This window comes from Vulpes vulpes, chromosome 1 (genome assembly GCF_048418805.1).
Source record: "Vulpes vulpes isolate BD-2025 chromosome 1, VulVul3, whole genome shotgun sequence".
NCBI classification, from domain to species: domain Eukaryota; kingdom Metazoa; phylum Chordata; class Mammalia; order Carnivora; family Canidae; genus Vulpes; species Vulpes vulpes.
The window spans coordinates 186,755,289-186,771,419 of record NC_132780.1 but is presented as its reverse complement, the minus strand read 5'-3'; the positions used below and the strand labels follow the sequence as shown (position 1 = coordinate 186,771,419).

The 16,131-nt window shown below is 41.8% G+C and overlaps 1 protein-coding gene across 3 annotated transcripts in view; it reads left to right on the top strand.

Moving 5' to 3' along the window:
• The first annotated feature begins 6,844 nt into the window (after positions 1-6,844).
• MCHR2 (melanin concentrating hormone receptor 2) overlaps positions 6,845-16,131 on the top strand; it is a 57,792-nt gene continuing 48,505 nt past the window's right edge. The window contains exons 1-2 of one of the 3 annotated variants that reach the window (XM_072738025.1): positions 7,245-7,303; positions 8,966-9,147. The gene's annotated coding sequence lies outside the window, so the exon portion shown is untranslated. Of the gene's footprint in view, positions 7,304-8,965; positions 9,148-16,131 lie in introns of all 3 variants that reach the window. The other 2 variants (XM_026002861.2, XM_072738018.1) reach the window with 2 other exon arrangements.

Genomic DNA, 16,131 nt, shown 5'->3' with positions numbered 1-16,131 from the left:
CTGTGCTCTCAAAGAATGTGTATGTGTACATGTGTGTGCATGTGTGTGTATGTGTGTTCATAAAGCTCATCTGATGGGGCTATGAAATGGTAAAACCTTGGTATCCTAAGCTACTGCTCCCTAGGAAGATACTAATTTTCTGCAGGAGGTATCATGGTACCTACATTTCTTCTCTGTTTCTAGTTCATGCCTTATCTTGAAGGCAAACACTCCCATCTCTTCCCCAAAGGATGAGTAGGTCACTAGGTAGTTGTCCCAGGCACTCACAATGCTGGCAGTAGACACTGAATAATCACACCGGAATAAAGGCATTGACTGGAATTGTCCCAAGCAAACTGAAATATATGGCAACCTGAGTAGTAAGTAGTATGCACTTTTCACAGCACATTAGAAGTCAGTTATCCCTATAAACGTTAAACTCAAAATGAAACTTCAGCAAGTGAATCAGCTGAGCCTGAAAATGAGGTCCTGGCATTTCTATCTCAGCCTAGGAAGCACTGGAGACATGACAGAATTACTGAACCTGATGCAACAGGAGAAATACCAACCAGATTAAACCAGGGTCAGTTTACTTAAATTTGTTTGGCCTAAGTTTTTCACAAATTCCTGAGGATGGAGTTGGATATTAAACATCCACCCCCTGTTTCTACATTATAAGCAATTTACCATGTACAATTATTTTTAGGGTAACTGATGAGTAGACAGTATGTAATTCTCATTCCAAAGGTTAAAGGCAGTGGTTCACAGTGAAGCCCCTCTTGTGTTTTTTTTTTCAAATAACAAAAGCAAAGCTGAGTATTCTGTACCTCTCTAACCCCAAAATTCTAATCCCCAAAATGACTTCTTTCAGGAATATTGAATTAACATGTTTTACTTCTATCTGGGAAATAAATGTCATACCTCCATTTCATACTGTACTGTAATTGTTTATTTTTCCCACAAGATTGCAAATATCCCTCTTCATTGGCAGGGGTGATATCTTGTTCATCTTTGTACTTCCATTACCTAAAATAATTACTGGTGTATAGAAGATGAATTGGTTGGTGGATTGAATGGCTGATTGGGTGCGCTTGGTTGATTTTCTAGTTAGTTGCTTGGCTGGTTGGTTGGTTTCCAAAAAGTTGGTTGACTGGTTGGTTGGCTGACTAGCTGATTAATGGGTTGGTTGGTTGACTGGGGGGTTGGCTAGCTACTTGGTGGATGAGTGGGTTGGCTGTGTGGTTGAATGGCAGGCTGGATTGTAGCTAGCTAGCTGACTGCTTGTTTGATGAACTTTTGCAAATTTCCACTCTAAAAATTTCTGAAAGTTTATATCGACACAACTTTATTGTATCACAAAATCCCAAGAAAATAAATTAAGGTTAAGTAGCTAATTATGACCCCCTTAGGCAGCAAATTATAACCACTTCAAGGTATGATACCCCAATTTTATCACTGGCCCACGCCTAAGAGTATTTTCCAGAGCTTGCCAGCTGCACATGAGATATGATTGAGAGGTTATTGAGCAGAATATTGCCAAGTTCGTCACGTGTCTTTCTACCGTTATAGACTAAGTTCTTCGAGTCTCTGATCATTTTGTCATTGGATGTGGGTGTCGTTAGGCCTGCCTTTAAAAAGTACCACTTAAATACCTTAAGAAGAGGGCACCTGGGTGGCTCAGTGGTTGAGCGTCTGCCTTTGGCTCAGGTTGTGATCCCAGGATCCTGGGATGGTGACCCACATCAGGCTCACCATGGGGAGCCTGCTTCTCCTTCTGCCTATGTCTCTGCCTCTCTCTCTGTGTCTCTCATGAATTAATGAACAAAATATCTTTAAAAAGTATCTTAAGAAGAATAATGAAGCTTTACTTAACACACTTTAGTTAATAGATAACGCCCTTCTATAAACCAACCAGCCCTGGACAAATAAAATGTAAAGAAAGAAGTTCACTGAAGAAAAGGAAAATGCACAAAAGTTCAACTGACTTTTCACTTTAAGACATTCTAGGTCATAGTCGTTTATAATAGTATATATGCTCATCTATGACCATTCAAAATGCTGGAAAAAATTAAGTAAAGGAGAGAAAATGAGTGAAAATATCAGTGAAGGTGACAAAACATGAGAGACACCTAACTCTGGGAAACAAACAAGGGGTAATGGAAAGGAAGGTGGGTGGGGGGTTGGGGTGACTGGGTGATGGGCACTGAGGGGGCACTTGGTGGGATGAGCACTGGGTGTTATGCTAAATGTTGGCAAATTGAACTCCAATAATTTTTTTTTTAAAGGCTCCAAAGAAATCAAAGAACATGGAGAAAATGAAGAAGCATGTGGCACTGGAAAAATCATCCTAAACCACCATTTTATAGAGAGCAGTACTCCAGGACTGGAGGGGACTTTTGGGATGGCCCAGTGGGGCCAACAGACCCAATGGTAAGGATCCAAACAGATGCCTGGATAGGACAAACATGAGGTCCCAGGACAGCCTCTGTCCTCTACAATTCCTGGGATGGACCACAGAAAGTCTTCTGACAGGGACACCTGGGTGGCTCACTGGTTGAGCATCTGCCTTCAGCTCAGGTCATGATCCTGGACTCCTGGGATCAAGTCCCACATGAGGCTTCCCACAGGGAGACTGCTTCTCTGTCTGTCTCTTTCTGTGTGTCTCACATGAATAAATAAATAAAATCTTATAAAAAAGAAAAAAAGAAAGTATAAATTGTTGCATGTACCCAATGCCAATGGTAAATTTTGAACATAAGCACCTGTGAGTGTTTGAAATGAATGCATATGCCAAGGCCCCTGAAAGACCATAAGCAGATATCAACAATGATGTATAGTTACCAAAATAAATAAAAAGGGAGTTACTACTTACATGTTTCCTAAAACCCTGTGCTTTCTTTGGTGCCTGGCATTGTGGCTAAATTTGAAAAAGAGCTCTCCTATATGTGCTCCACATTTCTCAAAAATAAGGAGAAACAGGGATTAACCAGTATTTCAGGTAATTTAGTCTCATTTTTTAATCCACTGTGGTTTCTAAGTAACTTTAATAGTAAATATTAGATATATGATTTTGGGAAAAAAGCAATGAAAATAATTAAAATTTATCAATCTAATTTATTGGTCATTTATTTAAAAATAAATGTTCTTATGCTGATTATAAAATAACTGTGAAATAGGCTGGCATCTGCAGTGGAAAATAGCCCTTAATCATTTGGAAATTTGGAGCCATACAATATAAGTCATTGACGTGAAATTCAGCAACCGTGGGAAAGAAAATGGGGACCTGCTAATAAGCAAAATTTGAGAGTGTCTAATTAAGGCTTGAAAATCATTGACAATTGTTCTAAGAGTTCGTTTCAGGTTTCTTAACAGCGAGTCTAGGATTTACATAAACTGCCCTTAATAATTTTCTAAAATTTTAAAGTGTGTATGCCACAGGATATTATTATGATATGAAGGTACAAGAATGAAATTAGTTTGGGAAGCGATGATTACTGCAGTCCTTTTCAGAGTGTATTATATGTTAATGTGCACATTCCTCTTAAAGAGGAATTGAAGAGTCATATAGCATACGTCCTGTCCCAAACCCTTCTGACCACGACATCAGTTATCTATGGTCACAATAATTCTGGGTAGCAAACCATATCAAACTCAGTGGCTATAAACAATCATCATTCATTCTGACAGATCCATAGTTTGGCTGAAACAGCTCTGCTTCCAGTTGCACATCTGTGGATCTGGGGGCTCCACACTCCTCTCACCCTCTTTAGCCCAGCAGATTACCCAGAACGCATGCACAGGCAGTGGGAGAGGGACAAAAGGAGCAATGAAAAGGTGGTATCTCTTATGCTGTAGTTTGAGAACCGTCACCCTGTCTCTCTAATCCAAAGTCAATTGGACAAAGCCAGTCACAGGGCCAGGCCCAAAGTAAAGGGGTGATGTACTATGTTCTGTCCACGAGGCCACTGCAAGCAAGTGGATCCAGAGAGGGCTGAAAGACCTGGACCAGAAATTCAATCTATCACAACCATAAAACCCTTTGTTTACACACCATCTAATGGCATTAGTGTTGTACAGAACACACTTGAAGAAACATTACAATGTCCTATCAGTGTGTATGCAATGCTCATGTGAGTAGACTCAAAATTACATAAAACACTAACATCCTAAAATGCAGTAGTCTGCAAGTCGTAAAACATCATAATCTACATGAGCATCCACTGGGAGATTCCTAACTTCTAACAAAGAAACAGTCTTCCTGTTGATGGGACTTTAAAATCCCTCCTACTGTCATAGCTCACTAAGAACTCAACTTCTAGAGTGAATGTGAACACAGTGAGTTCAGTTTGAGAAGACAGCACTTCTTGCTAGCCTCACCCAGAATGCTGTTAAGCTTTTTGTTTGAAGAGGGGCAGATCCTTCTATAGGTGCAGAAGACTGTGCTTTGAGTAAGGGTAGAGCCAAAGACCAAGCTGACAGCAAGTGGATCATGGAAAGAAGTGACATCCCAGCCCAGGCCAGGGTCCTCAGAAGAAAGCCATGCCAGGTTGGCACAGAGACATCCCTGAACACTCCCTTAATGAGGAAGAATAAACACCAGGACCCACTGCATGCCCTTGCTACCCACACCCACAGACGCGTGGAGCACAACCGACTTCATTCAGGTCAGCACGTATGGTCAGTCATCTCACTCATTCCTTTTGTTGCTTTTATAAGGCCAGAATCAGTGAATCCCACCAGAAGTTCTTGAACTAGGTCAAAGTTTATCTGATAATCACGGAAATCTGTGTCCAGGGTGGGATAAAACCAGGCCAGCGGCAGCTTCCCCACACACCACCAGTAACATGGAAGTGGTTTGTCTCGAACCCCCAACCCAGTTTCCAGCTGAGGGAAAAGGAACAGATGTTCCAGGGAATGGGGTTTAAGTCTGAATTCTAGCTCTCCTAGTTTTAAAACCAGGAGAACTAGGTTTTGACATCATCAAAAGAACTCACGGTTTAGGATAAGAACTGAATGGGATTATACTCCTGGATTATGCCTCTGCTTCACTGCCTGTCATTTATTCTAACTTTTACCTTGGCTTTCTATTAATGAAATGGGATTAAACCCATCCTATATATCATCCAAAGTTGTTAAGTATATGATGGCATTTTTTAAAGTATATATAAAATAAAAGTGTCACCACAGTATGAGATGAGGCCACATATCCTCCCTCAATGTCTATGAAAATTGGCAAACCTAACAAGGACACAACTCAGTATCCCATGGTGATATTGAATAGTGGTTTCTAGCACAGGCCTTTCAACTACTGATGCTAATAATGCAATATATTGGGCTAGGAAAAAAATTAGTTTCTTCGCTTTTCCAATATGGCAACAACAACGAAAAGAGATTTATTCATCCCTCATGTAGAGTGCACAAGTAGCTAGAGTTTGATTGCTGTTATCATTCTCAGTCACTGGAACAAAGAATTGAAGTGGCAAAAATTATCATTGTAGAGAGCCCTGCCTTTTTAAAATGGATGCTTCCAGGTGTAAACTACAAGACAAGCCCCCCTTGAGCTTACTTGGAAAAGACTGAGAATCTGGCCAGGGATTATAAAATTGCACAGAAAAATAAACTTCAAGACTTTAATCTGTTTTAGCCCTTAAAGCATATGAACTCAGCAGACTGCACTTCTATATTAATAGAGAAATATTAAATGCTTTTCAACAAAGGTATTGCAGTGGAAGTTTCAATAACAGGTAAGAATCAGCCCAAGAGATGAATCAGGTGGGAGTTTTCCCTCTTTCTTTAAAGATGCCCTGATAAAATCTCACGTGTCACATTTGCTAATAATCACACCCCTTCTAGGATCTTGGCTGCCAAATCTCCCACTTTGAACTCTCTTTTAGTTCTCTTTGAATTCCATTTCCCAAACACATCCCCTTGGCTTTTCTGCAAGAGATTTTAGAACACATACTCATTTAGTGCCAATATCTTTTTGCATAACACTAAGGTAACTTCCAGTTCTAAAATTTATTTAGTCATTTAAATCAATGACTCCATACTTGCTTTTAAACATTCCGATCTGTTGAATTTTGGAGCCAAATTCTTTAATCTTTTGTGTTTTTTTTTTAAATTTCTCTCATTTAATATGTACATACATGACATTTCACCCTGGCATTCTGACCACTCAGATTATAATAGAAGGACTGAGGATTCTGAAAAGTGCTGTACTCGCCATTAATTATCATAGGGGCCACTTACTGAGCACTTACTACCTGCAGGCACGGTTTAAGTGCTTTTGCATATGCCACCACAATGAAGCCTCCCAGCATCCCCAGGAGCGGAGCACTTACAGTCCTCATTTTATAGAAGGGGCAACTGAGAATTGGAGACATTAGCAAATCTGCCCAAGGTCAGGTAGATACCTAATAGTAAATTCTGAGGCTGGTGTGGAATGAGGGCTGTGTGACTTCAAACCCTGTGAGGCTCTCTTGGGTAAGAAGTGATCCAGGTCCAGCTTTCTAAATGTCACCTTACCTGATAGGTAGCGACTGATCAGATTTGATCAGTAGGAAAGCTTGAAGCTCATGGTCACTATCCAGCAGCTTTGTTGGTGTGAGTGCACAGTATGGGGGAATACCAAAAGAGATTCAATCAGGCTAAGTCAAAGTTCCTAAAAAGAAACTAGCTCCTTGGTGGTGGTGTAGGTTTCCTCTCCGTCCTTCCCTCCCACCTTTCCCTTTGAATCTTTGGGACGGCAATAAACATTGGTTGAAATAAAAAGAAAGCCAGAATTCTATTCCTTCCCTCCTTGGCTGAAAACACCTGCAAATGTTCACAGGAACCTATGGGATTACTGGTCACTGGAAACAACACCTTGGCGGAGAGCAGAGACCTTTTAACATTGCACTCGCCAGGGCTTCCCAAGCTCCTGGAGGACCTCGGGGCACACAGAAGGTGCTCGATCAAGGTGCTGATTGAATGCAGTGGCTTTAAGTGGCAAAGGGGAAGCCCCCTGCCTGCCCACACCTCCCTCTGGAAGTGGAGCTAGGGTTTGGCTCCAGACCTTAGATCGCGCCGGATGCAGACCCTCCCACTCCTCCCCACCTTCCCCCACATAGACGGCCGCCCGCGGCTGTGCCTCCAGGACCTGTCTGCTAGGTCGCCGCCCGTCGCCGCGGGGACGCCAGAGAGCACTCGGGGACGCGGCCGCTGTCCGGAGCTCGAGCTCGAGCCACAGGTGCCCGGGGCGCCGCGCTCCACCCGCGGCCCCTCCCAGAGGGAGGGCGCACCTACAGGTGTCCGATCTCTGGGAGCATCTCTCCAGCCCCGGAAGGTACAGAGTGGGCTTCAGTGGGGGCGCCCGCGGGACGGAGCCGGGGGGGGGGGGTTGACCAGTTTCCTTCTCAAAGAAAATGAGAAAATGGAAACAAAGGTGGGACAAGAGAGGCGGTAGGTGTTTCAGGGACGCGGCGGCCGCAGCTCAGAGAGCCGGAGCGCACGGAGCTTGTGCACCGGTCTCTCCGGGGGGTAGTAGGGGCAAGGGCGAGGCAGGGCTCCCTGGGGCTGTTTTCCTAACCAGGAGTTCGCGATGTCTTTTCTGAACGAGAAACGCCAAGTACAGTTCCCCATCCTTGGTGGATCTCCTCCTCTGCCTGGGCCTGTGTCCCTGTTGGCCGGCCTTCTGTGATGCCCCCTCCCTACATATTACTCATAGGTCTCCTGAGGCCTGCAGGGTCATCTGAACTCCTCTGATGGCTTCCCAGTTAGCAGGAAACCGGGGTGACACGGAAGGAGAGAGCCTAGGCTTTTGTAACATCAGCCTGGGGCTTCTTAGAGCCTTTGAGAAATTCTTTCTAAAACTTCTTTCTTGAGCAATGAGAAAGCAATGTGCTTTCTTAGGCTGAACAAGGTTTTGCCCCAAAGTCTGGTATCTTCATTCGTAGTGGAACCTTTTTTTTTTTCTTTTTTTTAAGATTTTTTATTTATTTATTCATGAGAGAGAGAGAGAGAGGCAGAGACACAGGCAGAGGGAGAAGCAGGCTCCATGCAGGGAGCCTGACGCAAGACTTGATCACGGGACTCCAGGATCACACCCTGGGCCAAAGGCAGTCGCCAAACCGCTGAGCCACCCAGGGATCCCTGGAACCTTCTTAAAACGTCCCTGAAGCTACTACTAAAGAATCAGGCATAAACGTGGAGTTGTTTCCACTTGAAGCATGCACAGAAATTTCACTCAGTTCAGCTCAGTGCAGATTTTGGGGTGGAATGTTTTCAGTGAATGGTTTCTAACTTTTTAATATTGCATTTTCTACTTAAATATGTTTGTCAGTATAATGTAGTGGCTAGAGATGTGGGGAGGGGGTGCTGACTGGCTGGATATGACTGGGTTGGGTTGGTAGCCCATTATTTGTATTTCATTTGGATCATGACATCTGTTTAATGTCACAGTTGAATTGGCCTTTTGTAGAGCAGACATGCCCTCATCTATCGTCTCGTGGCCATGACAAGATAATTACTAGGGCAATATTGTTTGTCTCTCAGCCTAGCACTGGTTGTTAAACTGCCCAAAGCAATCCAATTCCAAGAAAAAAAGAGTTTTTCTTGCCTAGGGAATAAAGTGTTATCGATACACAGGCCCCCTAATGTTTCTGAAATGTTAATGTAGGTTGTTAAACAGAGATGGAGTTGGGAAAGAAAACCACTAGGTACTTTAAAGAGGAGCCAGGAGTAATCCTGTGGGTCCAAGATACTGTGAAAGAACCAATTTCATTTTTGGTATCAGCTTAGCTTTTCCCAAACACCTGAAATGGATTTTGGGGAGAGATCTATTGCAGTATAGTGGTAAGTCCAGTATCAGTCAAGAAGTGGGCCTGGAACACTTAACTCAAGTGATGAGCTAAATGTGTAAGGTGCAGCAGTTATCCCACTGGACACCCCAAACTCCCCAGCTTCCTAACTTAGTCCAAGAGTAGGATACAGGGCTTTCTCTCCACAGGACCTCTGGAAGCCCATTAGACCTGATGGCTGGGGCAGAGTCTGGTCTGAGGCCCCAGGTGCCTTGGGAATGGCAGTCACATCACCCACTCCACAAAGGACAAAAGATGGAAAATGCTCCTGTGCCTTGAAGACACAGCCTTACTCCATGACACCCTCTCCAGGACTGTGACACTCCCTTTGGTAACCCACTAGGAAGGAACTAAAAGCTGTCACTTATCTTCTCACACTTAACCCCAAAACTTTATACATTTATTTTTAACATTCTGATCCTCAGAAGTAAAATGAAATAAATACAAATGAGAAAAATTGAGGAAAGCTCAAGATTGGGCAAGGGGATCCTTCTTTGTGCTTCAGGGCAGATGAAAATAGAAAGAACTTTTGTCAAGGGCCTACTCTGTGTTAAGCAATGTCTGCATGCTTCATTTCATTAAATCTTCACAAGAACTATGTATGATAGAGAGTGTCAGTCCTATTTCACCAATGGGGAAACCATCAATGGGGAAAATGAGACTCAGAAAGGTTGGTGACTAGTGGCACTTACACAGCTAGAAAGTGATAGGAGGACTAAGATTGGGCCCTAATCTGCCCCATGCCTCCAGAGAGGTAAGCACACTTCACCTGTAAGGGCTGGTGAGTAAAGCCCGAGGGTCTCTGTTCTCCCTATCTCTTTCAGCTTTCTTTGAGAGGAGGAGTTTAGGCTAAATCTGCCAAAATCTATGCCCCCAGGGACATGTATGGACACAGGGTCTCTTACAGAGATAATAGATCCCAGAGGCTGCTCTGCTCCCTTCTTTTCCCCATCCTTTATCTCCACTCTTGCTCTCATTCCTCTTAACCCCAAACTGTCAAATGCCGAGGTTCGTGAAGCATTTGGCACATACCCATTCTCTCCCTGTGGTACCATAGTCTCACCTAATGCTGGATTTCTTCTTTCTGCCCCACACCAAAATATTGGGGATGCTATAAAGATCACTGCAAATAAAGCAGGAGATATACATTTAAGGACCCAAATTAAGTGTGGCTTCAAAGTCTGCAGACTCCAGGGCCTGACATTTCCAAGCAGCAGGGTGGGGAGGAGGAGGGAGTGGTGAATGGGAATGCTGAGTCAGGATTGGGGGTCCCTTCATCTTGGGAAAGGGCAGGAGGAAAAGCAAAAGGAGACAGAGAAGAAGAGAATTATTCATATCCAGGGAAAATTGTATGATTTTAGAGAAGTGTCTAAAAATTAATTTGACTGTAAAATTAGTGCTGACAAAAAATTAGTGCTGGCAAAATGACAGTCCTTTTAAAATTTCTTATGAGTTGCAGCTAACTACCATGCAGCACAGTAACAATTGTGTATTTAATTAAATACAAATCAGAGTTAACTTTGGTACGTTTTATTTAATTAAAATAATAAATGAAATTCTTAACTCTTTCTATACATTCAAGTCTTTCAATGTTTTTATTTAAATTCCAGTTAGTTAGCATACAGTTTCAAGTGTACAATCTAGTGATTCCACACTTCCATACAATACCTGGTGGTCATCACTACAAGGGCTCTCCTTAATCCCCATCACCTATTTCACCCACCACCCCTCACCTCCCCTCTGGTAATCCTCAGTTTGTTCCCCATAGTTAAGAATCTGTTTCTTGATTTGTGTGTCTCTCTCTCTCCTTTTTTCCCCCCTTTGCTCATCTGTTTTGTTCCTTAAATTGCACGTATGAGTGAAGTCATATGGTATTTGTCTCTCTGACTGACTTATTTCACTTAGCATAATCCTCTCTAGCTCCAAGTATGTTGCTGCAAACGGCAAAATTTCATTCTTTTTTATTGTGGAGTAATATTCCACTCACTTATCTATCTCCTATTTGCCACATCTAGATAGATAGAGAATTATACACATTATAGATATAGATTATACACATTATATATATAGTATATAGTGGGTATATATATATTTATATGTACTACTGCTTTATTCATTCATCTATCAATGGATGCTTCGGCTGTTTCTATAATTTGGCTACTGTAGATAATACTGCTATGAACATCGGAGTGCACTTATCCCTTTGAATTAGTACTTTTGTATTTTTGGGTAAAAACCTTGTAGTGCAATTGCTGGAGGTAAGATAATTCTATTTTCAACTGCTTGAGGAAACTCCATACTGTTTTCCAGAGTGGCTTTGCTGGTTTGCATTCCCACCAACACCGCCAGAGGGTTCCCCATTCTCCACAGCCTTGTCAACATCTGTTGTTTCTTGTGTTGTTGATTTTAGCCATTCTAACAGGTGTGAGGTGATAGCTTATTGTAGTTTTGATCTGCATTTATCTGATGATGAGTGATGTTGATCAACCTTTCATGTATCTGTATGCCATGCCTTCTTTAGAAAAATATCTATTCACATTTACTGCTCATTACTTAATTGGATTATTCATTTTGGGGGTGTTGAGTTTTAGAAGTTCTTTATAAATTTTAGATACTAACCCTTTACCAGATGTATCAGTTGCAAATATCTTCTCCTATTCCATAGGTTGGCTTTAGTTTTGTTGATTGTTTCCTTTGCTTTTTTTTTTTTTTATGTTGTCCCAACAGTTTATTTTTGCTTCTGTTTTCCTTGCCTCATGAGACATGTCTAGAAAGAAGTTGCTACAGCTGATGTCAAAAAAGTTACCGTCTGTGCTCTCTTCTCGGATTTTTGTGGTTTCAAGTCTCATGCTTAGGTCTTTAATCCATTTTGAATTCATTTTTGTGTATGGTGTAAGAAAGTGGTCCGGTTTCATTCTTTTGCATGTACCTGTCTAGTTTTCCCAACATCATTTGTTGAAGAAACTCTTTTTCTCATTGGATATTCCTTCTTGCTTTGTCAAAGATTAACTGACCATGTAGTTGTGGGTTAATTTCTGTGCTTGCTGTTCTGTTCCATTGATCCATGTGTTTATTTTTGTGCCAATACCGTACTATTTTGACTACTACAGCTTTGTAATATAACTTGGAAGTCTGGTATTGTGATGCTTCCAGCTTTGCTTTTCTTTTTCAAGGTTGTTTTGGCTATCTGGGGTCATTTGTGGTTCCAGACAAAATTGGTCAAGGGTAAAGGGTAAAGTCTTTCTGTTCTGTCTCCACTGATGACAAATGGTGTTAGTTGGTTATTTTCTTCTCCTTGCATTGGGTTTGCATGGCTGTGTGCTTCAGGAGAGTTTATGTTCATCCCTAGCCCCCAGAGTGGGCAAGGGAGAAATCTAGATTATTTTAGACCAATCACTATAATTGTGCTCCTCTTACTATTTACTAGTTTAGCAATGTGCAAGTGGTACAGTTCCAGCCATTGATACTTGTGGGGAAGTCTGCAGAAAAGGCTGCTTGGAAAGGACAGCATGATCTCCAACATGTCCACAAAAAAAGGGGGTGGTTTCTCTTCTGTTTTATTGTTTGTTTGTTTTTGTGGTTATGTGAAAATGTGGTGTTTGGAGCTGCCTTGGGGGAAGAAAGCTTACCTTATGAGGAGGCTACAGTGGAAAAAGATGGAAGGGACCTAGAACCTGATATCACCATTAGGCCACAGAAATAAACAATCTTGGAATCAGCACCTTATCTCTGGACTTGTCTGTTATGTTTAAGCTATTTATGGTCGGTTCTTCTCAAACTGGAAGTTGAAGGCATCCCAAATGATTTACAACCAGCTAAAGAAAACCAAACCAGAAATCTCTTGCAAGAAGCCTATCCCTTGGGAGATCGAATAGGTTTAGTTAAATATTCTGCTAGCATCAACAGCTGCCTTTGTTCAAGGAATGCACATTATCACTAATGATTTTTAACCCATTTTAATGTCTTTAAAAAAAAAAAGATTAACCTTCTCTAGGCTTGTTAATCTCTCATTTCCTTTTATTTGACTTAATTATTGGCTTGCAAATATCTTATCAAAAAATATATATAATCTTTTGTACCCACATAGAATTTTAAAATAATTTTTATTTTTACATGTTTTATGCCAGCAAATTGTAGTCTCTTACATATATTATTTTGATTTTACCATGTTTCCTTTTTATCTTTTTATGTTTTTTGCTTCTTTTTCCTGTGTACTGTCTTGATCTCTTTTGCTTTCAGTATAGTTTATCTTTTAAATATGTGTGTGTTTCTACTTTCAATAGAAACACGATGTAGTAGTGGAAACAACACAGAATTTTGCATGCAACTTAGGTTTCAATACTGGCTCAGCCACCTACTTTCTGTGGGGCTTTTGGCAAATTCCTTACCTACAGAAAACGAATGGCAGGGGGTACAGAAGGTATTTAACCATAGAACTAACCCTAAAGTGAGTGTAAGGATCAGGAGGCCTGCTAGAGGCCCTGAAAATTTTTAATTACATACCTATCAAAAATTAGAAGAGGAAGAGGAAAAGAAGATGGGATGTTTCTTGTGTAATACATGTGAGTCAAAGGATAATGTACCCATGCTGACAAAGTAAGTTTTTAAAATATGAAAACACTAAAATGTACAAAGCTAAAAACTAGAAACTTAAAGATAGAGGGAAGGGTGAGTGCGAAGAGGCAAAGATGAAGCAGTTTGTGGCAGGTTCCAAGAACTGAACCAACACTGTGTGAGGAGCAGGTTCGGAAGCCGAGGTAGAAGAGAGAAGCACAAGTTTGTCATCTGGCCACACAGAGGTGGCAAGCTGCTAGCCTTGGAGGCATTCAAGGATATGTAAACAGACCACTTACATCATCTGTTTAGTTATGGCTGCAGAGGGAACAAGACAGGAAGCAGGGAAACCAGTTGTGAAGTTATTGCAGGAACTTGGACGGGAGGGTACTTACAGTGTCCCAAATTCAGGGTAGTAGCAATAAGGCTAGAGAAATGTGGTTGGATCTGGGGAAAGGAACAGAATGGAGAGAATCTGCTATCTAATTAAATTGTAGATGAGACTGAAGGCAAAGACGATGCCAGGTGTGCAGTTCGGCCACCAGAGTGGAAGTGGTGCCATCCCTGCAAATAGGGAACACGGGAGAAAGAGCATGTACGGAGGATGATAAGTTTAGTTCTTAATGTTTATTATTTGAGGCGCCCATGGGAAATCCAAGGGTGATACTGAGGAATAAAGACAGAATTTTAGAATTGAAACAGGCAGTGTAGGGTCCTAACAGTGCACGATCCAAGGCCAGACTGTTGGGTCAGTTCTGGATTCTGCACTTACCTGTAATAATAGTTCTACCTCATAGGCTTACTGTGATGATTAAACCACTTGATACAGATGAAATTCTTAAAGTGCTTGGCATGTAATAAGAACTCAGTACATATCATCTCTATCAACACCATGATTATCATTTTAGCAGCAATGTACACACACATGCGCGCGCGCACACAAAATCACTGAAATCAGGCAGAGAGGAGGAGGGGTAAGAGGTAGTGGCTTAGGACCAAACATTAAGGAGTGTCAATGCTTTAAGGACTGGCAAGGGAAGAGAAACCAGCACAGAAGACTGAAAAGAACATACAAACAGTAACAAGAAAATTAAGCAAGTGTGATGTTAAGGATGTCAAGAGAAAGGAGGGTATTATGCTCTGTGAAATAAGTCAATCAGAGAAGGACAAACATTATATGGTCTCATTCATTTGAGGAATATAAAAAATAGTGAAAGGGAATAAAAGAAAAGAGTGTTTCAAGGAGGGATTAGGCAATGACATTAGCCATTGCCAGGAAATCAACTAAAATAAGAAGATTTCACTGTAGCCAACTATCAGATTATGTAAGCTCGACAAGAACAGTTTTATTGGAGTGATGAGGCAAAAGCTAGACTGTGATGATCTCAAATTCTCCTTTTGGAACAATTAAGAGAAGGCTTGCTTCTTCTGAAAGTTCAGAGCAGCAGACAGAACGATAATAGAACAGGAGAGAGTTAGCTACAGGAAGGACGGTTGTCATGCATATTCTGCAGGCTTGGATGGTGCTTTGAGACATAATTCTCTACTCATGACATCCTCTATGAACAAACTTCTAATCATGAGCACCCAGAAGCAAGAAAAATCCTTTTCCGACAGGGTCACTAGCCTCATGGCTGGCACCAGCTACACACACCTTGAGGAAGACCACTCTCACCACAAAGTACCTTTTGAGATGTCACCTTTGTGACATGCCTGGGTACTTTATATTTCTGAACAGTCATCCAGAACAGGGTTGGGGAAAGGTGAGGTGCTGCGAGTCCAAATGTGGTACCAACGTGCTGAGGGCTAGTGGCTGAGCCCCAAAACTAAATGTAATTTGAAACAGAAATAAAAGAGAATTTGGTTTTAATCAAACAGTAAACAAAATATCCTTATACATGAACTAAGGCTTTGACATGGGCTGTGAAAGGCCAAGGAGGAATTCTGTTGTGGTGGGAGAAGCAGCTGCCCTAACGGAGGGAAGCAGTGGGGCTATGAGAAGAACACAAAGAGGGCCCGTCTGGATAGGACACAAAGATGGGTGGGGAGCAAGGGGTTTCAGGGGCCATGAAATTACAGAGTGTGGAATTAGATGCAAGGTATATGGGAAGTTTTCAGGAGGATTAAAGGGTTGTAGAGAGAAACTACCTGTTAATTCAGTCAAAAAGCAGATGCTAAACATATGCCATGTGTTTACAGTAACTTACAATTTGGGGGAAGGGAAGTGTGAGCACAGCACTAAAAATCATGAAGTACATACAAAACCTGAGAGCACAGAGGCAGGCGAGACTCATGGCACTGGAAAAAAATTGGAGGATATTTCTTCAAGAAGGTGAGGCATTTTGAAAAAGAAGAGTTCACCACATCATCAAGGAGGGAAAGGTACTTTTATGCAAATAGAACGTGAGCAAAGGCATAGATAGAAAATTAACAGTAACAACAGCAATAACCAGCACTTATTTCATGCTTACTATGTGCCAGGTGCACCACCTATGCCATCTCATTTCTTCAAAAAAACCTTATGAGACGGGTTGTATCCTTCTCATTAAACAGGTAGGAAACTAAAGTTTTAAGAGGTTCAGTAATTTGCCCATGTCTCACCCCTGGTAGGGTAGAACCTGGATTCAGTCCCAGCATTCCCAGTCCTATACCCACACATCATTGGCCAGGCCCCCCTTGAGGATAAGGATTTTCCCAGAGGCCAGATCCCAGTTTTGAGGAAAACAGCTCAGGTCACAAATTGATGCCCAGCATTAGGATA